Source organism: Musca autumnalis, unplaced genomic scaffold, assembly GCF_047663935.1.
Source record: "Musca autumnalis isolate F117 unplaced genomic scaffold, ASM4766393v1 scaffold_5, whole genome shotgun sequence".
NCBI classification, from domain to species: domain Eukaryota; kingdom Metazoa; phylum Arthropoda; class Insecta; order Diptera; family Muscidae; genus Musca; species Musca autumnalis.
In genome coordinates, this window is record NW_027412088.1 from 70,546,930 (window position 1) to 70,570,746 (window position 23,817).

General features: G+C 33.3%; 1 long non-coding RNA gene across 1 annotated transcript; it reads left to right on the forward strand.

Annotated features, from left to right (window-relative positions):
• Positions 1-9,882: 9,882 nt before the first annotated feature.
• On the forward strand, positions 9,883-12,033 carry LOC141406671 (uncharacterized). The gene is made up of 2 exons (XR_012413462.1): positions 9,883-9,933; positions 10,512-12,033. It is a non-coding gene; the product is annotated as an uncharacterized lncRNA (long non-coding RNA).
• The last annotated feature ends 11,784 nt before the right edge of the window (positions 12,034-23,817 follow it).

Genomic DNA, 23,817 nt, shown 5'->3' on the forward strand with positions numbered 1-23,817 from the left:
AATGTTCATTAAAAACATTTTAAAAAATCCAAGTAACTTCAGTATGCCAATATCGTTTTACTGAGTGCTTTTAAAATTTTGTTTTAATTACAAGGATGCTCGTTTTTCAATTTGTCTCGCGTTGGGCGCCAATTTATAAAAAGTCAATATTCAAAGAAATGTTTCTAAATGTTCCAATAATTATATTTTGACAGCGGTTGTAGCTGTAAGATAAACTGCAGCTAATTTAAATTTGGTCTTACGTTGGGCGCCTATCCGTTAAATAAAATTTTGAAATAATGTTCATTAAGAAAATCTTCAAAATTCAAGTAACTTCAGTATGACTATATGGTTTTACTGAGTGCTTTTAAAATTTTGTTTTAATTACAAAGAAGGTCGTTTTTCAATTTACCTCACTTTGGGCGCCAATTTATAAAAAAGACAATATTCAAAGAAATGTTTGTAAAAGTTCCAATAATTATATTTTGACAGCAATTGTAGCTGTAAGATAAACTGCGGCTATTTTAAATTTGGTCTTTCGTTGGGAGCCAATCCGGTAAACACAATTTAAAAAAAAATGTTTGTTAAGAAAATCTTCAAAATTCAAGCATTTTAATTACGTGTATATGATTTTACTGAGTGCTGTCTGTCTGGGCTAAAAAAATTTCTACGATTTTTATTTTTTAGCCCCATATTGGAAGCAAAAATTTAATGTTAAATGAATTTTTAAAATCTTTATTAAGAAAATCTTCAAAATCCAAGTAGCGTCAGTAAATCGTGTTACTAAGTGCTAGCTGTGCGGGTCAAACATGTTCAACGATTTTATATTTTGCAGTCCCACGTTGGTCGCCAACAATACATTATTTTTATTTCGAAAACTTTAATGTGTCCTTTCGCAGAGTTCAAAGTTCAAAAACAAAGTTGCCCTTTAAACAATATGAAAATAGATTTTGAGACGTTCGATTAGATAAAAATTTATCATAAACTAATATTGATTCATTTGAAAGAAACAAACCCCTTCGTTGGGCGCCAATTTAAATGGTGCTTGCTCTCAATAAAAGTTTCTTTTGTTTCAATATATATGTTTAGAAATTAGTTTGCTCTAAGTTATAGCAAGCAAATTTGGCGCCAAAAAACAAAAACATGACATCCTAAATTAACTTTCTGAAGGACAATATCTTTCAATTAACTAAGCTGCTATGATAAAAATTAAATCTCAGGTTATAATACAATAGCTTAAGCCCAACGTTGGGCGCCATGTGAATCCATAATCAATGACCTGTTTCTCTAAGACAATGCCAATTCAATTTCGTTCGAACTACAACCAAACATCTGTCTTATGAAAAATATTTGATTCATTTTTGTTTAGAATCGAAGAAAAAAATTTCTACATTAACAGGAGTTTGGGTGTACTTCGAACGAGTTGGAATTATTATCGTCTTTAAGAAATAGGCCATAAATATAAACATTCAAAAAATTAATTTTGGCTGCCACTGATGTGCTATGAGTTAGAGATTATAGGTTAAAATAAATGGGAAATAAAATGAATACAGAATCACAGGCCATACGTTGGGCGCCAATTGAATAGATAAACAAATTTAGAGATCTAGAATTAATGTTGGGCACCACAGATGTGCTATCAGTTTGAACCTTAAGATTAGATTGAATTGGAAACAAATTGAAATTCCAGGTCATACGTTGGGCGCCAAATGAGTTCCAAGGTTAGATAATTTCCATCAATGAAAGTCAATATTTTCGGTCGCCAAATACTCTTTAATTTCTTTGAATAATATAACTTCATCTGTAAATTTTTATGGTTAATTGATGTTGGGAATTTGAATTAATGTTGAACTTTAAGATTATAATAAACTGGAAAAAAATGAAATTCCACGCCATACGTTGGGCGCCAACTGCGTTCCAAATTTAGATAATTTCCATCACTGAAAGTCAATTTGTCGCGAATCTATTCTTTAGTTTCTTTGAATAATAAAACTTTTCATCTTTAAATTTTTATTGTTCACGTCATGAAGCAACCGTAAATTTATGTTGGGCGCCAATCAAATTTTTTTAAGCATTAAACCCACTCATCTGAGTTTTCTCTATAATTTTAATTTCGAATGTAAATATAAATATCAGACAAAAATTGTGTATGAAATAATTTTGTAAAAAATTTGAAATTTCCCAAAAATCATCAACCGGGGTTTTTTAATTAGCAGTGCAAGCAAGACACGTTGGACGCCAAGTTGATGTTCAAAATTAACAACTCGAATTGCCATTTATTTCTTAAAAACGGGACTGTTTAAATATTTGAAAAAATTTTTAAAAATTTGAAATTTCCCAAAAATCATCAACCGGTTATTTTAAATTCGCACTGCAAGACAAGTTGCCAAGTTGCTGTTCAAAATTAACAACTCGAATTACATTGGATACAAATTGTATTTTTAATGACATTTTGTTACTGTTTATGAAGAACTTTATTTTCATGGATGAAAAATTGCCATCTACTACCCACATTGGGCGCCATTTAAAATGATTTTCTTTAAAACGGGACTGTTTAAAAATTCACATTGATTTTTTTCTAATTAGTCAACAGTGATTTGGTGTTTTAAACAATTTTTGTTTGACATATCAGTGAATGCCACGTTGGGCGCCAAATACATTTTTTTATTCGAACAAATGGATTTTCATTGATGGAAAAATTATAGTTACTGCTACCACATTGGGCGCCACATAAAAAATCAATTTAAAGCAACTGTTTAAAATTTCACATTAATTTTGTCTAATTCGCCAACAGTGATTTGGTATTTAAACCCACATTGGGCGCCAAATTTTTTTATTCGAACAAATGGATTTTCAGAGATGGAAAATGATAGTAAGTGCTACCACATTGGGCGCCACATAAAAAATCAGTTAAAGCAACTGTTTTAAATTTCAAATTAATTTTGTCTAATTCGTCAACAGTGATTTGGTGTTTAAACTCACATTGTGCGCCAAATAAATTTTGTTATTCAAACAAAAAGATTTTCATAGAGAGAAAAATGTCATCAAGGGGTACCACATTGGGCGCCACTTAAAGAAAATCAATTTAAAGCAACGATTTGAAATTTCAAATTAATTTTTGTCCAATTCTTCAACAGTGATTTGTTGCCATTTTGATTTGACATAGCAGCGAATGCCACGTTGGGCGCCAAATACATTTTTTTATTCGAACAAATGGATTCTCATAGATGGAACAATATCAGTAGCTAATCCCACTTTGGGCGCCACTTAAAGAAAATCAATTTAAAGCAACGATTTGAAATTTCAGATTAATTTTGTCCAATTCTTCAACAGTGATTTGTTGTTTTTAAACCATGCCACGCTGGGCGCCAAATTAATATTGTTATTCGAACAAAAAGATTTTCAATCAGGGAAAAAATAACAGAAAGGTATCACATTGGGCGCCACTTAAAGCAATTGTTTTATTTCACATTAATTTTTTCTAATTCGTCAACATTGACTTGGTGTTCTTAAACAATTTTTGTTTGGCATATCAGTGAATGCCACGTTGGGCGCCAATTTAAATTGTTATCCGAAATGAACAAATTCAATTTCCTTGGGGGAAAAAATTTTCACAATGCTACTTAGAAAAAAAAGAAATGATGCTCTTTGTCCCGAACACGATGACATGGCACGAACAAAAAATTTGTTGACTTAATTAGATTAATTATCTTGAAATCAATGATGTAAATTATATACATTCCCAGCTCGGGCGCCACTTTCGTTTTCGATCGATAAACAGATGTACATTTTGAAATTAATTTTGAAATTAATACATTTTTTTATGAAGAAATTGAAAAAATGTTTACTTGGATTTTGAATAACAATTTTTAATTTCTCATTTAATTTTCCCAATTAACTTAGAGACATTTTTACTAGCATATATTCGAAAAAAACTTAACTTGGGCGCCACTTTAATTTTGTTCTATAAAAAACGTCTTTTGAAATAATCAATAAAAAAATATATTTCCTCAATAAATGTCGAAATATAATCTGAATTTGAGTCAAAAGTTTTTTTTTTTTTAATTTATTTAATTTACAATCTATTTTAATTCAAACAAAATTACTTTGGATTATTGTGTAAAGGTAAATTTTATTTATTTTTTTATATTTTTTTTTACTAAAGTTATTTTCCATTTACCCAAAATAAAGAAACAGATTGATTTGGAATTTGTTCAAAAAAACATTTTTGAATATTCGTTCATACTGTGTTATTATAAGAAAATATATGGCATACTGAAATTTTTAGAATATTTTCGTGATTTAAAATTTTTCATATCATTTAATAAATTTCAAAATTTTTTATTTTGGGTAAATATTTATTTTTTATTAACAAATTTTTTTTATCTAGAAATTTTTATAAAATCTCCTAATGAGACTTAATTTTATTTTTGTTGGTAGTATTTGCTTAATCTAAGATTGCAGATAAACATTGTTATAAACGGACTCTTTGGTGGCAATAATGCCGTTTGTTACCAAGCAGTTCTATGTAACAAATGTTCGAATGTAATCCATCAATCAATCACTTAGCCATAGTGTTGCTGTTGAGGTGTTATGGTAAATTATTTCATTATTTTTTTTAATTAAATAGCACTGATTCTTGTATTTTTTGCCACTTAATTTTTTTCCTCACTTTTTTTGTAATATCAATAATTTTAATTTCTTTTTTAAATATTTAAATAATATAATATAAAATAATGAAGAAAACAAAAAAAAAAAAATATGGAGAAAAAACTGCTAAACACAAATGCAAAATAAACTTGTAACCGTGAGCTTTTGTTTTTAAGTAAAACAGTACGAAAAAATAGTGTTTTTTAAAGAAAACAAAAACAACTGCATCCATAAATAATTCTTTCCATTATAATTTTTTTCTTAGAATTTATAGATGATTTACTATAAACAAAAACATAAAACTCATAACGTTTTTTTCCTTTTATCGTTGTTGAGGGGGTCTCTTTTTCGGGCTGTGTCTGCGCGGCGAAAGAAAACGAGACTCCAAAATTTAATTTCAAAATCTCTAAAAAAACGAATTGTGTTTTTTTTTTGTGAAAACTAACCAAGGGAAACAACAAGAATGATTATTCAGGATTTATACAAGAAAAAATTTATCCTATACACATATACAAAAAAACATAAAATATTTAATCAAAACAAAAAGTCCTTAGATAAGAGGAGAAAAACGTATTTATTAAAAACCACAACAACAACAACAAATGAAAATGAAGATAGTAACAAAAATACCAGAATAAAAGTCTTGATATATTAGTAAATGAAAGACATAATAAATATAATAATAAATAATAAAGCAACATTTTTTTATCTAATTATTATATATTATAATTATATTAATGTAATTAAAAACAATTAAATAAATAAAGGAAAATATTTAACAAAGAAATTATGATTTTTTGTAGAGAAAAGAAAACAACAAAAAATTATTAATAATTATTATAAAATATAATGTGAAGTGAAATGTAGAGAAGAATATTAAATAAAATAAACAACAGCAACAAGAAGAAGAAAAATACCATATTTTATAATATACATATACATACATATATATTATATACATACATAAATAAATATAAAACATAATTCCTGTAATGTTATAATCATAAGTCAAAAGAATATACAGCAACAAGCAAACGAAATGTGACAAAAATCTATTCTCTAAAAGAAAAACAAAACAAAGAATGTTGAAAGAAGATGAAAGAGGAAAATTGAAATCCCAGAGATTAAGGAGGATGAGGATGATGATAATGTGTGGTGGTCAAAGTGCTAAGGTGTCAAGGTCAATTTGTAATTAAACATTAAGTTATTGGCATTATTTAAATGGTGAATAGATAGTTTGAACATTTGGATTTTAGTCCAAAAGAACAACCAAAAATTACATTATTTTGAAATCGGCCATTTTGGAACTAACAGTTTTTAAAATAACAAAACTATTTCTTGCCTTGCTTAAAATATGCAATAGTACATATTCGACAAAGTCCTGGGGCTTAATGGTTAACTTTTGCTCCCTGACTATATTTCATTTCAGAAACTTTCATGAAAAGTATTCAAGAAACTGTAGCCATTTCTACATATTGTCACAATAAATGCCCGAAGACATACCTCCAAAAACGTCGAATGAATCTAATAAAAAACTACATAAAACTAAAATACATGCTCTTGCAAAATTTCAAACCTCCACGTTCAATAATAACAATCCTATTCAAGAGATGGCATTTTGGAAAAAGGGATAAAATTGCAGATTTTTTTTGTAATAATGCAGATTTTGTTTTGTAATGACGGATCCCAAAACCAATCGTTTCCGCGGTTTTGGTTTCATTACTTACTCCCATTCGTATACAATTGACAATATCCCAAAATATTCGCCCTCATAAGATTAATATTCCATAAAAAAAAGTTTTTCATTTTATAACGTTTTTTGGCTGCTCCTGTAAAATTATTATTTTGTTAGTTACGTCTTTTTGGCATTTATGATGACGATTAAAATGTCTCCTTAAAGATTAGACAGATTTTTCCAAAGAGTCCATGAACTACCAAAATCTATTTGAATTTTGTGGCCTTCTCCAAACTAGGCTAAATATTGAAACTTTCGAAAAATATTGGGTTTAGATCTCAGAAATCAATTGAAATTTGATTTGTTGCCTTTGGAAAACGCCAAGATAAAGTTCTGGAATGTAAATTGTAGAACTAAGAACACAAAAAAACGATCTTAAAAATAATAAAATCTACAAAAAAATCCAAAATTATTCCATCCCAGCAAAATACTCATTACCCATCTACCTATTAACCCATTATTTAACAAGGGCAAGTCAACTGAATCAAGTAGTTATTTTTTTGGCCACAAAAAGTCGACAAATTAGTAGTTACTCTTTGGCTACTTCAAGGTGTAACTACTTGTTCGTCGGTTTTTGAAGGCCAAAAAATAACTACTGATTTCGGGTGACTTGTTCTTGTTAAAATAATGGGTTAGTAGGTCGATTGGTAATGAGTATATTTGCTGAAATAGTTTGCCAAACTGTTGATTTTTCCATAATAATTAACCTAACAACAAAACATTCGAAAAGTGAAAGGAGAATATGTTGCACTCATCAATAGTTGTGTTCCTTTACTTACCTGAGGTTACCATTTCACCATTTTTAACCTGCAAAGCGTTCCTTAACCTCAAAATGTGGTAAAACTGGAAGTAATTTTTAAGAGAGTGCGAGAGGAGAGATGGAGCACAAATGCCTTTCTCTTCTACCACAGGCTACCAGACAAATTTCTTCAGGTAAAAATGGTAGAAATGATTTTTCGACATTTGTTTGACAATGAAGACAAAAAAATGAACAAAAAACAGAAGAAAAAGTCCAACGCTGGCAAAATAAAAGAAGGAAAATTAATTTTTATGTTTCTTTTTGACATTGCTACTAGATCTACCATTTTTTCGTTCCTTTACTTTTCTGGTAAAACTGTTCATGAGAGAGCAATTTTGACAGTTTTCTCTTTTGCCACTTTTACAATTAAAAAAGTAAAGAAACAAAGCTAATATTTTGGTCATATTTTGAGAGTAAAATAACTTCCCTTAATTACCATACTATGGTGTCTGATACGAATTATATGTTACCAGCAACAATGAGTATATACATTGTTGCTGGTAACATATAATTCGTAGTTATAAGTCACACAGAGAAAAAATGTGGTCACCCGAACCATAAACAGAGAGAACCCCTTGTAACTATAACTATATAGGCATTGTTGTTTGAAGCCATATTTTGGCGTCTGACATAAACTATATGGTTGGAACAACAAAAATAATGATTTTACTCTGCTAAAATCCACCCACCAAAAGTATGGTCACTGGAATCATATTCTGAATTCAAACTATATGCTAGCAGCTATAATATTTATTAATAACTATTTGTAATAATAAGGAACATGAGCTTAAAACATGTTTCCTGTGACCATATACTTTTAATATTCTAAAATCATATTGGCGGTTTTTGTCTAAGAAAGATTTCGATACATAAATAATTTCAAAACAAAAAAACAATTTTTTTGAGCCCAAAAAAAAAGAAAAAAAAAATAAGCGGAGACAAGAGCAAAATCGATGGTTCTGGAAATGTTGAAACAAAACCGAGATAAAAGAGCTTCAATTTAATCCATTTAGAGGTTCCTACTTTCTGTAAAAAAAAACACAGAAACGTCAAATTGAATTGGGAATGTTTATCAACATTTGAAAGAACATTCGATGATATTTATTTTTTCAAATTATACGTCTCAGACGGACCTTCCGTTGAGTCCAATTTTCGAGACTCGTTCGACCATTTCGACTGGTAACTGGCGAATGGCAGGTCTGATGTTTCTCCCAAGACCGGAAACGAAGCGGCTTTATCCGCATACAATTTTGACCTTACATATTCCCACAGGAAAAAGTCTAACGGTGTGATATGAGACGATCTTGGTGGCCAATCGTCTGGTCCAAAACGTGCTCACCGAAGTGTTCTTTCTATAAATCCATTGATTGATGCGATGTATGGGAAGTGGCGCCGTTTTGTTGAAGCCAAATGTCGCCGAGATTACGAGCTTCAATTTCAGACATCAAATAGTCGGTTATCACGGCGCAATAATGGTCGCCATTGATGATGAAGTCCTAAACGGCCTTATTTTGAAGACCCACAAACCGTTATTTTTTCTGGATGATGTGGCAGCTCTTGAATCTCTTTAAGTTTGCTTTTGTTCCCAAATGTGACAATTTTGCTTCTTTACATACCTATAAAGCCAGAAATGTGCCTCATCACTGAACAAAATTAGACTCGAAACACACTCCCCACATAATGCGAATTTTCGTAATAAAGTTGAACGATTTGTAAACGTTGTAAAGGCGTAAGCTTTTCCATGATGCCAAATGTCAAACAGTACTAAACAAAAATAACATGAACACGTGACACGACTCACGCGTGATCTGTCAAAAAGGCTGTTGAAAAAAGTAGCTCTTGTTGGATCACCCGTTGTTTGAATCGAATTAGTTTTTTGACAATTTCCATTCGTTTAAGGTATGGGTCCAGTTTTTCTGATACCTCTCCCACAAAAAATGTTCACAATTCTCTTATGTTCAGTTGAAGGCCTGTTTATGTAAATTCTCCCAATTTTTTATCAAAGATAATACGTGGGGTCTTAAGGTCCACTCTTCTCGAAATCCCTGTAAGCCAAAAGTCCACATTTACACCATCAGCTTTATGTTTACAAGCATAAATGTTCCTTATGAAAATAATGGTTCAAGACCCCAAATTTTTATTTGGACTAAAGCACTTTGAGGCAAGTGGATTTACTTGCATGGCGGATAAAAACCCCTCCCAAAAGGTACCCAAAATTTTCACATTGTAATCACGCTTAGAAGAGATATTGTACGAGCAATCATGTATTAAAAACAAAAAATAGGCTATTTTAAAAAGCGAAGAATATATATTGTTACTTCCACCATATATTTTGTGTCAGACACAATAATAACACAAAATATTTGGTTAAATCAACACTATATATTTTCAGAATTTTAAAATACCATATTTTGTTTCTAGAATATGGTTGTGCTCCTATAATACCTCTTCCCTGCGTGATATTTCATCCATTTTTAGATCAATTTTGAAAAAGGATCCTATATCGAGCCACTCCATTTGATATTTCTGGCAAAATTTTTCGCTTAGATTAGTTTAAGCCCTCATTTCGGAGAGTATTGAAATGTTTGTCACTGTTTTTGTTTTTTTGTCAACGGATCCTTACCTAGACAACCTTACCTGGGACAATCATGGATATTTCCCTCGGAATTTTCTGCATGGAAAATAATTTTAAAAAGTGAAATTCTTTTGAAAAACAATTGAATTGACAAAAATATTCCCTTTTTTGACATAAATTTGGAAATAAAAAAATGTGGAATTGGTGAAGGGCAATAAATTCCGCACGGAATTTTTATTCATGATTGTCCTGCATTTTTTTGTTAAGTTTAGGTAAAGACCTATTTTCCGAAAGATTTAAAATTTATGCCGCTAGTTTTTCTTGGTTTAACTGAATCTTAAACGGAACTTTTGTCCTTGGGGAAGTAATACTTTCCGATGTAATGGTACAAAAACCTTCGGCTACCATTCGGAGTTAATTACCATAGAAATCACAGATAACTCTTAGTTTATATTTGGACTAAATCGTTCCACTTCTTCTGATATCTCCACCACAAAAGCTTCAAATTGTTCACTCAAGTCCAGTTTAAGACCTGCCTTTTAAAATTTAGTACCGAATTATGTAGGGATATAAATATTATGGTTTCAAGCACAAAGTATATGGTTGCAGCAAAAATTTATCTATAGATCATGTTCTGAGGACATTAGATAATTACTATTAGATAATTACCATAGGATTTAGCCAGGTCATTCCATCTTTTTGAATCACATATAACTCTGAGTTTATATTTGGAATAAATCGTTCCACTTCTTCTGATATCTCCACCACAAAAGTTTCAAATTGTTCACTCAAGTCCAGTTTAAGACCAGCCTTTAAAAATTTAGTACCGAATTAGGTAGGGTTATAAATATTATGGTTTCAGGCACAAAGTATATGGTTGCAGCAAAAATATATTTTTTGTCAGTATAGATCATGTTCTGAGGGCATAATAGACATTGTGAGCTTGGTGGCTCACATAAAATACATGGCTGCTATAACAATATATATTTGTATATAGTTACAATACCATCTATTCTCTCAAAATATAATTGCTGTGACCATAGTTTTTTTCTTTCCCATATTAAGGCTTACCTGTGGATAGCTTAAAAGGAAATAATAGGAAATAATTTTCGACTTCTCGAACTTTCAATACTTTTCAAATTTGTGGAAATTGTCCTTCTATTCCTTCCTCCAAATTCATGTTGGTACAAATAACTGTCAACAGTGGGAGTCATTGTTAAAAATAAACATGGCAATCATGAATATTTCTCTCGGAATTTTCCACATGGAACATAATTTTTAAAAGTGAAATTCTTTTAAAATCCGAATTTTAAAACGTTGAAAACACTAGAAACACTTAATTTTGGAATATTTTCGCCGAATTGGTAAAAATATTCCCTTTTTTGACATAAATATGGAAATAAAAAATTGTGAAATTGGAGAAAGGCAACAAATTTCGCACGGAATTTGTATTCATGATTGCCTTGAAAATTCCAAGTCGGTTCTCATCATTGTATTTGCATTGTGGGTTTTGGATCTGGGCATGGAATATTCAAACGTGATTTATACTACATTCAGTACAGCTCTTCGCGTTCAAGACACAAGCCAAGGTATGAACAGATCTACTTTATAGGAAATAAATACATATATTTTTAATTTTTGTGGTTTTTAGTCCACCTTAAGTCGGCCTATTTATATATTTGTTATGTGAGAATATATTCTAGTTGCTATGGTCATGCTGATTATGTGACATACGATTCTGTCAGTATTCTTCTGATATTTTTCTAATCGGCGATGTCCTAAAAGGTTAGGTATTCTAGGCACTAAATTCATTACAAATTATTGACCTTCTGCAAGGGGAGCAAGACCAATCGATAACCCCTAATACCCCCAAAAATACAAAATTAAAAATCTTTCACCTAAATAATGCCAACGTTTTTTTGTTTAACACAATACCACGATACCCAGATTTTACCACCACCTCATCACCTCCACCCTTATCGGGAAAACGCACGCTAAAGAGAAGCATAAAAGAAGGTGAAAAAAAAATACCAATACTTTGTAAATTAATTATTTTTTAAAAATTAAATTTTTGCTGTTAAGTTTTAATTTAAATTATTATACATATATATGAATCATCAAAAGAAACAAACAAAAAGAAGTTTAACTCTCAAAAAACCAAAAGAAACGAAATCTGGAAAAAGTCTTTAAGAAAGGCTTATTTTTTGTGTTTTTTATCTCTTTTTTGGGAAATTTTTTAGAAAAAAAAAATCCGATGTGAAATACATATGATAAGCGTTCCTTCCACAAACAAAATACAGAATTTATACTTTCGATTTCTTAAGTGACTTAAACAAAACAAAAAAACAATAGCTAAGGAAATGGCAAAGAAAAAGAAGAAGAAGAAATCCGGAGGCAAGAAACAAAAATCTTGCATTTACTTCCAGCGAATTCAGCATAGTTCTAATTATAACACCCCACCCCCTTCCTTTCTGAACCCCTTACATTTTTCCAAACACAAAAACCCAAACCTAACCAAACTTTTTTTTTTCCTCCCAACCAACCAACAAACACCAACAACAACCACTTTGTAAATTTTTCTACATTTTATTATTATACGTATGTTAATTTTGTTTCTTATTATTATTAATAATTATAAATTAATTTTAATTAATTAAAGAAAAACTCTTTATATAAATATTAATTCAATTTTTTTGTTTTTGTTTTAAGTTTGAAAATTTGTGTTAAAGAGAATTGCAAGAAAACCCATGCTCATATTAACACGAGCCTCAGCAGCAAATGTTTTATGACATATAAATATATGATTATTATTATTATGATTTTTTTATAATTTTTAATTCATTTCTTTTGAATAGTCCTTAATTTTAATTATAAATATGTAACTATATATATAAATATTTCAAGTTTTAAAAAGCAACATTTTTATTTGTTTACCGTTTAAAGAGTAATACAAAATGATATACAACAACAACAAGCGTAATTACATACAACAAAATACAAAACAAAACCAACAACAAAAAAACTATTAAAAAATTGTACCCCAAAAAAATGTTAAAATGTTTAAATAAAAAATACAAATAAAAACTTTAAAACAAACAAAAAATAAAAAAAATCGCCCACTTTGTGTTTTTATTTCATTTTGTTGGATGGATGGACAAATTTTATGCAGATATGACGTATACAAAACTGTAGTGGAATAATTAAACGTTTTTATGACCACGGCACCGCAAATTCTAAATTACTGACAACTTACAGCTTTTTGCTTCACAACATTTAGTTAAAACTTCAAAATTTTTCTGGAACATGTGAATCTATATCCATATTTTTTTGCTGGAGAAACACCTGACTAAATATGAAAAAAAAACACATGCACCAGTGGGCGCTTTCTGAGAGCAAGGGAGCGTAAATGTTAATGTGAAACACATTGAAATGAAAGAGCAAGGGAGCGTAAATGTTAATGTGAACACATTGAAATGTATGCTCACTTGCTCTCAGCAAGCGCTCACTGGATATTTTTAACATATACACACATTTATAAATGGTGGTATTTTATTGAAAGGCATAGAAAACAAGCAAAAGCACAGCAGCCACATAGGTACATACAAATTTCAAAGAAAGACAAAACAGACTTTAATCAAAGAAAAAACTGAATGAAAAACTTATAAAAAGTCGCACTTTTAAAAAGAAAAAAAATGTAGAAACGTCGTTGAACGCTCCTCCTTAGTTGTGAAATAAAACACATGTTCTTCAAAGTTCAAATCATCAGCGGGAAATCGGCACATCCATATTTCAAATATACATATGTATGTATGTATATGAAAAATGTATTGATGTAATTACCAATATTAAATAAGATTTCTTCCTTGTCCAATAAAATATTTCCATTCACCTTTTTCATTCAATTATAAAATGTATTGGACATTTAATTTACAAAAAAAAAACTCAATTTCTTTAAGAAACAACAAAGCACGAAACACACGTGTTTTACGCACACACATCACAAAATTTCTGCGTCTCCAACAACACTATACACACAGCTCATTATTATAAACCGGCATTCCGCAGCCGCGAGAGCCCTGTTGTTACTCTCTTTAACTAACATATTCTCTCCACCCATGAAAAATATGTTGGTACCCAAACATATAAAATTGAGATATGTTACAAAATGTTGCAAACATATATTTGTTTGAACCCAAACAAATTATGTTTGGATCCAAACATATATTTGTTTGAAATCAGTCCCAAACAAATATTTGTTTGGATCCAAACATATTTCTAACATATATTTTTCTACGTGTAGGAATTATACCAAACGTTGAACAATGTCCACAATTTGTATGGAAAAGTTTTTAAACCCATGTGAACCTCAAATTGTAAACAGCTTATTTGGTCAGAAAATGTATCTAAAATTAAAAAAAAAAAAAACAAGTAAAAAAGTATCAGTCGGCTTTGCCGACAGAGATATACCCTCAGCCTGTGCAAATTGAAACACTTTTTTCACAAAAAACTTTGTATTTAGGGGGTTTCAAAATTTTGGTCGTATGAACCGACAAAAATTTTGATTAGGATTAAAGTTCAAAAATTTTGCGGAAAAGGTACTTAAAGGAATGGACCGACATGGACCATGGGGTTGCCAGAGGGGGTTTTTACACCATTCGGGCAGCGAATGTAAGTTGCTTCAACAAAAATCAAAGTGATTCAATAGCAGGTCTTAAAGTGAACTTATCCAAAATTTTGTGTGGGAGGTACTCGAAGGAGTGTACCGATTTAGTCCATATTGGAACCTCATCTAAGTCCGGTAGAAATTCCATAATGTGCAAAGTATGGACCAAATCGGAGAGTTATCGTACGCACAAATTTTCGGAACATTTTCGAACTTTTGTGGGGGAGGTACCGGAAGGAGTGGACCGAAATAATCCATCTTTAAACTTGAACTAAGTTTGGACAAAATATTACGAAAGCCAAATTTTGGTCCGAATCGGCAGATCCGTTCGAGAGTAATCTTGCGCTCCAACCACTACACACGGTGTCATAGGGTTTTTTGTAACTTTCAGGCTATTTTCTCAGGAAGTATGGACTTGCCCCTAATGAAACTTACAGCGTCGTATAGAGGACAGCGAATACAACTTGCGTAAACAAAAATCAAAGCGATTCGAGACCAGGTCCTAAACTGAACTTTTCCGAAATTTTGTGTGGGAGGTACCCGAAGGAGTGGACCGATTGAGTCCATATTGGAACCTCATCTTAGTCTGGTAGAAATTTCGCTACGTGCAACGTATGGATCAAATCGGTTACTACCTTCGATAGTTATCGTGCGCAAAAGTTTCGCGACAATTTTTGAACATTTGTGGGGGAGGTACCTGAAGGCGTGGACCTATATGGCCCATCTTCGAACTTAAATCGAATCTGGACAAAATATTTCTATACCCAAAATTTGAACCGAATCGATTGATCCGTTCGAGAGTTATCGTGCGCACCATCCAGACAGACGGACAGACAGACGGACGGACATTGCTAGATCTACTCAAAATTGTCTGAAACGGATATCGTACAAACATACTTGGGGTCTAAAACCATTATTTCTATGAGGCACATTTTTGGTCGTATCAAAGTGTAAATACCCTCTTTAGCCTAAAGGCTGAGGGTATAAAAAACTTAAAATCAAAATGTGAGCCGATCGTCGAACGAGATTTGTATGCAAGCAAAAGAGGTATTTAGTACAAAATCGTGGGTTTTGTAAGGGATTTTTGGCAGCCGTAACTACTCGCAAACCCCCTTTCTTCCCCATTATTTTTGCAAGGGCATGTCGCACTCAGTTTGTAGTTATTTTATGACCACTAGAATAACTAGTTATTCTGTGGCCACGAGCAGTTGAAAAGTAAGTTGATAAAAATTCTATTTTTAGAACAGTTGATGTAGAGTTTTTTTTAATTTCATCACACTTCTTACTTTTATTTTACTTTATTTTCTTTCGCTCGCTGTGCCAGTTGAACTCACAAACTATGCCACGCACACGAATATTAAGGGTTGCTTAAGAACTTGAATGTGCAGTGCACATGTGCACCACGAACTGTTATTTTATAATTAAAAAGAACTCGCGTGCCGACAGTAAGCGTTGAACACACAACCCTAGGATTTATAGTCACACTCACTGTGCCACCGTCCTCATTACTTAGTGAGGAGCAAAGTAAGTAGGTTTGCCTTTCAATTTTTTAAGAAGTATCCCGTTACTTTTCAGATTACTTGTAATGCGAAAAGAAGCTTGTTTACATTACTTTGTAATGGGTTACGTAATGACTAATGGATCCGATTTTTTGCTGGGTAGTTGAAAGGAATGACAAGACGGCATCCTTTTCGTGCGTTAAAACTGATTTGATTTTCAGATTAAGTCAGAATCTTTCGATGGACATCTCAGTCGAATATGACACTTACCTCATCATCCGGGCATCTTGATAAAGGACAAAATAGGAAGAAGTCAATATTGGACGTCAGTTTAACTTGGAATTTTGAAATATGACGTCTAAACAAGGTAAAGTGAAATACAAAGAATTTCTCAAATCGGAGTATGGGTCAAGAAAAAGCCCCACTCTCTCAAACCGCCCAAAAATGGGTTTTTCCTCGTTTTAAGCTAGGTTAATTCCGATTATACCTACCCTAAGCTTTATTGGACAAAATGGATATATTCTTTGGAATGACGGTTTTACATTAGGGTTACCTGTGTTTGAAATTTTTTCTCAAAAATGATTTCCGGTAACGAGAATTAATGAACTTTTTCCTATTAATGCCTAAACTAACATTCATTCCATTTAATTATTTAACAAGTAAAAAAGCATCAGTCGGCTTTGCCGACAAAGATATACCCTAAGCCTGTGTATATTGAAACAATTTTTTTCAAAATACGTATGTATGTATTTAGGGTGTTTTAAAAATTTTGTTCAAATTTTGATCAAGGGTTTTGCGGAGGAGATACTAAAAGGAATGGATCGACATTGACCTTTATGGAAGTGGATCTCCAGCAACAACATATGGTGGTTTTTAGACTTTTCGGGCTGTTTGCTGTTTGCAAGAAGTATGGACTTGTCCCTAAAAAAAACTTTTACCATCGTAATTGAGGCAACGAATGCAAGTTGCTTCAGCAAAAATCAAAGTGATTCGATATTAGGTCTTCAAGTGAACTTATCCGAAATTTTGTGTGGGAGGTACCGAATGGAGTGGACAAATATAGTTCATATTTGAACCTGATCTATATCTGGTAGATATATTAGGATGTGTAAAGTATAGACCAATTCGGCCACTCCCTTCAAGAGTTACCGTACGAACAATTGTTCCGAACATTTTTGAACTTTTGTGGGGGAGGTACCTGAAGGAGTGGAACGATATGGCTTATCTTCAAACTTAAACTATGTTTGTACAAAATATTACTAAGGCCATATTTTGGACCGAATCGGCAGATCCGTTCGAGAGTTATCTTGCGCTCCAATCACCTCACACGGTGTCATAGGGGTTTTTTGCAACTTTCATGCTATTTTCCCAGGAAGTATGGACTTGCCCCTGATGAAACTTGTACCGTCCTATGGAGAGCAGTGAATACAAGTTGCTAAAACAAAAATCAAAATCAAAAAATTTTGTGTGGGAGGTACCCGAAGGAGTGGACCTATTGAGACCATATTGGAACCTCATATTACTCTGGTAGAAAGTTTACGCTATACAAAGTATGGACCAAATCTGTCACTCCCTTCAAGAGTTATCGTGCGCACAAACTTTCCGAACATTTTCGAACTTTTGTAGCGGAAGGTACCGGAAGGAGTGGACCGATGTAGCTCATCTTCGAACTTAAACTAAGTTTGGGCAAAATATTACGAAAGCCAAATTTTGGACCGAATCGGTTGATCCTTTCGTGAGTTATCGTGCGCTCCAGCCAGCAGGACAGACAGACGGACGGACATGGCTAGATCGACTCCAAATTGTCTGAAACACATTTCGTCCAAACATACTTGGGGTCTAAAACCATTATTTCGATGAGGCACATTTTCATCGTATCAAAGTGTATATACCCTCCTTAGCCTAAAGGCTGAGGGTATAAAAAGGTTTCGCACAAGCCACTTTGTGAAAAAGTACAATGAAATGAAAGAAATTCTAAAAATTATTTCCTTTGCACGAATGAGTGACGTTTTGCCTATTAATAACAAAAACAACTTGTATTCCATTTAAATATTGAAACAGGTCACTCACAAAGCACTTTTAAAGGATGTGATATCTTTATAACTAAAAACAAGTAAAAAAGTATCAGTCGGCTTGGCCGACAGAGATACACCCTTAGCCTCGGAAGTTAAAAATGAAGTAATACACAGTACTTCTGACGTATATGTACAACGTTTGGACCACATCAGTTTCACCCTTCGAGGGTTATCTTCCGTACTATACAGTTTAGTTGGTGCTACACAGTTTAGTATATTTCGAATATTTTCGAACTTTTGTGGCGGAGGTAACGGATGGAGTGGACCGATGTAAACCATCTTCGAACTTAAACTAAGTTTGGACAAAATATTAAGAAAGCCAAATTTTGGACCGAATCGGTTGATCCTTTCGTGAGCTATCGTGCGCTCCAGCCAGACAGACAGACGGACGGCCATGTATCAACTTTAAATTGTCTGAAACGGATTTCGTCAAAACATACTTGGGTTCGAAAACCATTATTTTTGGTGAGGTACATTTTGCTCGTATGAAAGGGTATATTCCCTCGTTAGCATAAATGCTGAAGGTATAATCAAATGTCTTTCAATAGAGAACGTCATTATTTTTGAAATGTTCGTCATCCAACTTAGGTTTTTATGGGAAGCACGCCCACTTTTTTCATTTTCAATCGTTTTTACAAAATCTACTGAACCGATTTTTCTGAAAATGTCAGGGAATGTACACATTTCGTTGAAAATGCTATATATTTATAAATAAAAATCAAATGTCGTTCAGTTGAGAATGGCTGGACCGATTAGGATAATTGTTTTTTTTTTTAATGTCATAACCCACATATGTAGGTTTTTATAGAAATAAAAATTTACCACGCCCACTTATTAAAATATGTTATATCTTGAAAACAAACGACCACGCCCACTCTTTTCAATACATTATTTTTCAAAAACTATTGAACCTAATTTCATGAAATTTTCAGAAAATGTTCAGGAATGTCCCATGGTCCAAAATGCTATATATGTGTGAATTTGGGGGCCTATTGTTTTATTATCGCTATAATTGTTAAACTTACGAATGCATCGGATTGCAAATTAATTTTTGAGACAACGGTGGTTGCGCCCCGATCAAATGTTTTTTCATGGTGCCCGAAGTCCCGACCACGGCCATTTTTAAAGTATGTTATATCTCGAAAACTTACGAACCGATTTTCATGAAATTTTGTGGAATGTGCCGTGGTACATGTAGAATTTCGGAGGTGGCATGATATCTACCTGGACGGTGAGTGGTTTGATGAAGAAAAACGATATATTTACATATTTCCCTAAATGTTGAGGTTCAAGGGTCCATCAGCCATGAATAACTAAAAACATATAAGTCTCAATAAGCGGGAGAATTCGATTTAACCATTTTTTTAACTTTTATAATTAGATCGCTTTTGGATAAGGACAGGGGACATGGACGATAATAAATCCTAAACAGCATCAATGGGCGAAAAAAATTTGACAGTCCGTAAGAGCAAAGAAAGGTTACAGGCAAATTCTCTTGATAAATGTAACATCCTCCTCGGTATGACAATGGACCGAAGAAGTGAGTTTTCTACCTCACTATTCCTATTTTTGAATTGTCAAGCTTAATGTCCATAAAAAGTTGTCATTAAAACTCATTACGACGGGCCAGCAACGCGGACCGGAGTCTGCAAGTTATCAATATAAAGTGATCTTCATAAGTTAAGATATTCTACTCCTCCATGGAATAAGCCATAACGTGGAGGAAGCGCTTTGTATTTTTTTTTTGTGAACAGGGCACAGAATGCTCAGGTTCCAATTGTCGGGTACTCGTTCTTCATGCCAGATGGTGCGATTGGATATGTGTTATCTTCGCAGTCTTCGTCATTATTGGATACCAACAATTTGAAAACATGTTCTATCCATATCCTGACCACACTATCTGTATCAGTTACCAAATTACCTTGCTGGTCTCTGCATGAGGATGTACGTGTACTAAAGCCATCAGTTTGATGTTTTACTGTTTGGTAGAATTTTCTGACTTCATTCTGACTCCTGTACATCTCGATTTTTTCACATTCCCGCTTTCCTGCGGAAAAGTAGTTTCTCCTCTCTCCTTTTCTCTCTATACCTCTCTCGTGCGCTACGCGTTACTACTGATTGTAGAGTAGCCCCCTATGGCGTATTTTTCTCTTCGGAAGCGGCATGACACTTCTGGTCATGGATCCTTTGGTGTAGGTCTCTGGTATCCAAGTATGGATTTTGCGGATGTTTGCATGAAGTGGGCAATACTTTGCCATTGAGGAGTGATTTCATTAAGCAATTGGGCCAGTGGAGTGGAATATGCTTTGGCTATCTGTTGTGTTTGCAGGTTACGTCCGCGTTGTGTCTGTTCATGCTTTATTTGCAATGTTTAGACATTTACGTACCTTTGCTGCAACAAGGTAGTGGTCCGAGTCTATGTTTGCTCCTCGGAATGAACGTACATCCAACACGCTCGATGAATGTCTTCCATCTATCACAACGTGATCAATTTGATTTATTGTTCTTGGATCTGGGGACAGCCAGGTGCCCTTATGAATATAGAGTTGGTTATATCTGGTACTGCTAACTACCATTTTTTTGCCGCCGCGAAGTCTATCAGCCTCATACCATTGTCAGATGTTTCACTATGAAGACTGAATTCCCCCCTCTTGGGCCAAAGATATTCTCATATCCAATTTTGGCATTAAAATCGCCTAGAATAATGTTAATGTCATGGGCAGGGCAATGGTCATAAGTTTCTTCTAAGCGCTCGTAAAATATATCTTTGGTCTGTTCCTCCTTGCCTTCAGTGGGAGCATGAGCGCAAATAAAGATGATGTTGAAGAATTTTGCTTTTAATCGAATTGCAGCCAGTCTTTCATTCTCTGGGGTGACGCTGGAGACCAGATGTCATTGCAGCTATAATACAGTGCGTCACCTTTAGGTGTTGTCGTGACGCCTTTCCCGTTCCATCGTATTTCCTGTAAGTCAGTAAAGTCGGCCTTGAACTTTTCAAGTACATCTGCCAATGCGTAAACTGCACCTTCGCTATAAAGAGTGCGAACATTCCAGGTGCAGATTCGCAGATCATTGCCCTTAAAACGTTTGCGGGCTTCATCAACTTTACAGGGGTTTGTTTTTCATTTCTTTCGTTTTTTCATAGTAGGGTGCTTTTTCTAGGGGAGGGTTACTAACCCGACGCACAGTGGTTCAGAATCGTTTTTTCCTGGTCAAAATTCTGTAACTTTTGAACGGATAGAGATATATCCATAATTCTTTTTTTGTTAGACAGATAACACAATCAGCTTTCAGACGAATTATAAGCGGTCAAGTTCGGTCTGGTAGTTGCAGAAAAATTCAAGGTCAAAGTTAAACTTTTGAGTTTTTTAACTATTTTTCATCAAAATATGAGTGTTTTTGTGGTTTTTATATCTTCCTATGTATTAAAGATGGTCAAACACAAACAAATAAACAAAATAATTACCAAAAAAGTAAAAAAAAATTCGAAAAAATGTCGAAAAAAAAATTTTCAAAAATTTGTAAAAAAAATTTAAATTTTTTCAAAAATTAAAAAAATTCTCCTTGGGTTTTAATAAAACTTATATAACTCGTATAAAAACTCATATACTCAAAAAAGTTGTATTTTGTGTCAGAAAACTGTAATTCATATGGAAACAGTATAGAAAAACACATATTTTTACACATGTAATTTTAATAAATTGAAAAAAGTGTTAAACGGACGGAACGGGACGGGTACAAAAGTATATATGGGCTGGAAGAGGAGACTTTCAGGCATCTTTCTGTGAAAACAGAACTTTGTTCCATGTTGTTCCACAAAAGTTCTATTCCACTAAATTTGGAATTTCATAAAATTTAGTACCCGAGGAAAAATAAAATAGATCATGTTGTGTAAACGCTACGGTAATTTATTAAAACTATTTTTAAAGGCCACAATCCTACCTACCTTACAAAAAAACAATGAACACAATTACTGTTATAGTTTCAGATATATAGCTCCGTCTTTCTCCAGAAATTTGCATAAATTACGTATTTCCCAAAAATGGGAAAAATGCTCGTCTTTAAGGGCACGCCACGCCCACACCTTCCAATATTTGGGCCTAATTTTTTGGTTTCCTTAGTTTCAATATGTTTACTATCGAATGCCATATAGAAATTAAATATCTTTGACAAAACAAAATTTTGATTTTTGGCCAGGAAAATCGATTCCTGAACCATTGTGCGACGCCCAAACCCAAGTTTTTACGTTCTTATGGGTGAACGCGCGGCACACGTTAGCTCACTGCCTTTAACACCAGTTCCCCAGATGACACCACGGGGAGGTCAGTGTCCACTTGAGATGAAAAAGGGACTAAGGTAAATCCTGGGCTTTGCCATGTTAAAGCCGATCAGGACCGTTCCTTGGTATTTTTAATCCCCTACATCACCCATTCGTACATAAGAACCCTCGAATATTTTTGGTGTATCTCAGTGTTATAATTTGGGTTCAGTAAAATTTAAAAGAAATGTCAATACGTGAATATGCTATTCACAGGCCTATTTATGTAGGGTACCACATAGTTGGCCCCATCCCGACAAAGCTTTTGGTTACATGTTTTCTTTTTCTCTGTTTTTTATACCCTCCACCGTAGTATGTAGGGTATATTAAGTTTGTTTTTCTGTTTTTAACACATCGAACTAATCACTTGTGACCATATAGAGTACATACGTATACTTGATCTGTATAAAATTCTAGGACGATCTAGCCATGTCCGTTTGCCTGTCCGTCTGTTGTAATCACTCTAGCATTCGCAATAATTGAGCAGAGCGCTAAATTTTTACACCTTAGTGTCTTTTTTCCATATGCAGGTCAAGTTTGAATATGGGCTATATCGGCCCACGTTTTGGTTTAGCCCCCATATAACGGTACCTCCCAGTGAGCTAAATGTTTGCACCCTAGTGTATTTTCTCCATAGGCAGGTCAAGTTCGAAGATGGGCTATATTGGCCCATGTTTTGGAATAGCCCCATATAACGGTATCTCCGGGTTTTCGGTATTTTGGGTATTTGTTGACCAAACTACTTGTAATTTCAAGTTTGGGGTTCCCAGTGGTGACAAAACATCTCCACCGAACTACCTGTAATTTGAGAGTAATTTGTAAGTTGATAACAAAACAACTCCACCAAAAACTGTCAACATAGGTCCATGTTTTGGTATAGCCCCCGGATAACGGTACTCCCGATTTTCGGTATTTTGAGTATTTAAGTAACAATTTTAACCGAACTATTTGCAATTCGACATTTGAGGTTCCCAGTGGTCATAAAACATCTCTACAAAAAACTGTCAACATAGGTCCATGTTTTGATATAGCCCCCATATTTGACGTTTGAAGTTCCCAATGGTCGCAAAGCATCTCCACCAAAAACTGTCAACAAAGATCCATGTTTTGGTATAGCCGTATTTTGAGGATTTGAGGTTCCCAGTGGTCACAATACTTCTCCTCCAACAATTATCAACATAGGTACACACTTTGATTTATCCCCATATAAGGTTGATGAAATTTGAAATGTATGACTAAACTCGGTCTAAAAATAAATGCGCTAAATTACATCGAAATCGGTTCAGATTTGTATATAGCTCCCAATAATATATTTTTGGCCGGTTTTATGTATTTGCTGCACCAAATAAGCTATTTACGTCCGATTTTTATGAAATTTGGTATACGTTACTGAATGCGGCCTAAAAATAAATGTGCTAAATTTGATCGATCGGTTCAGATCTGGATATAGCTCCCATATATATTTTCGTCCGATTCGACGTATTTGCTGCACCAAACACGCTATATGCTTCCGATTTTGATGAA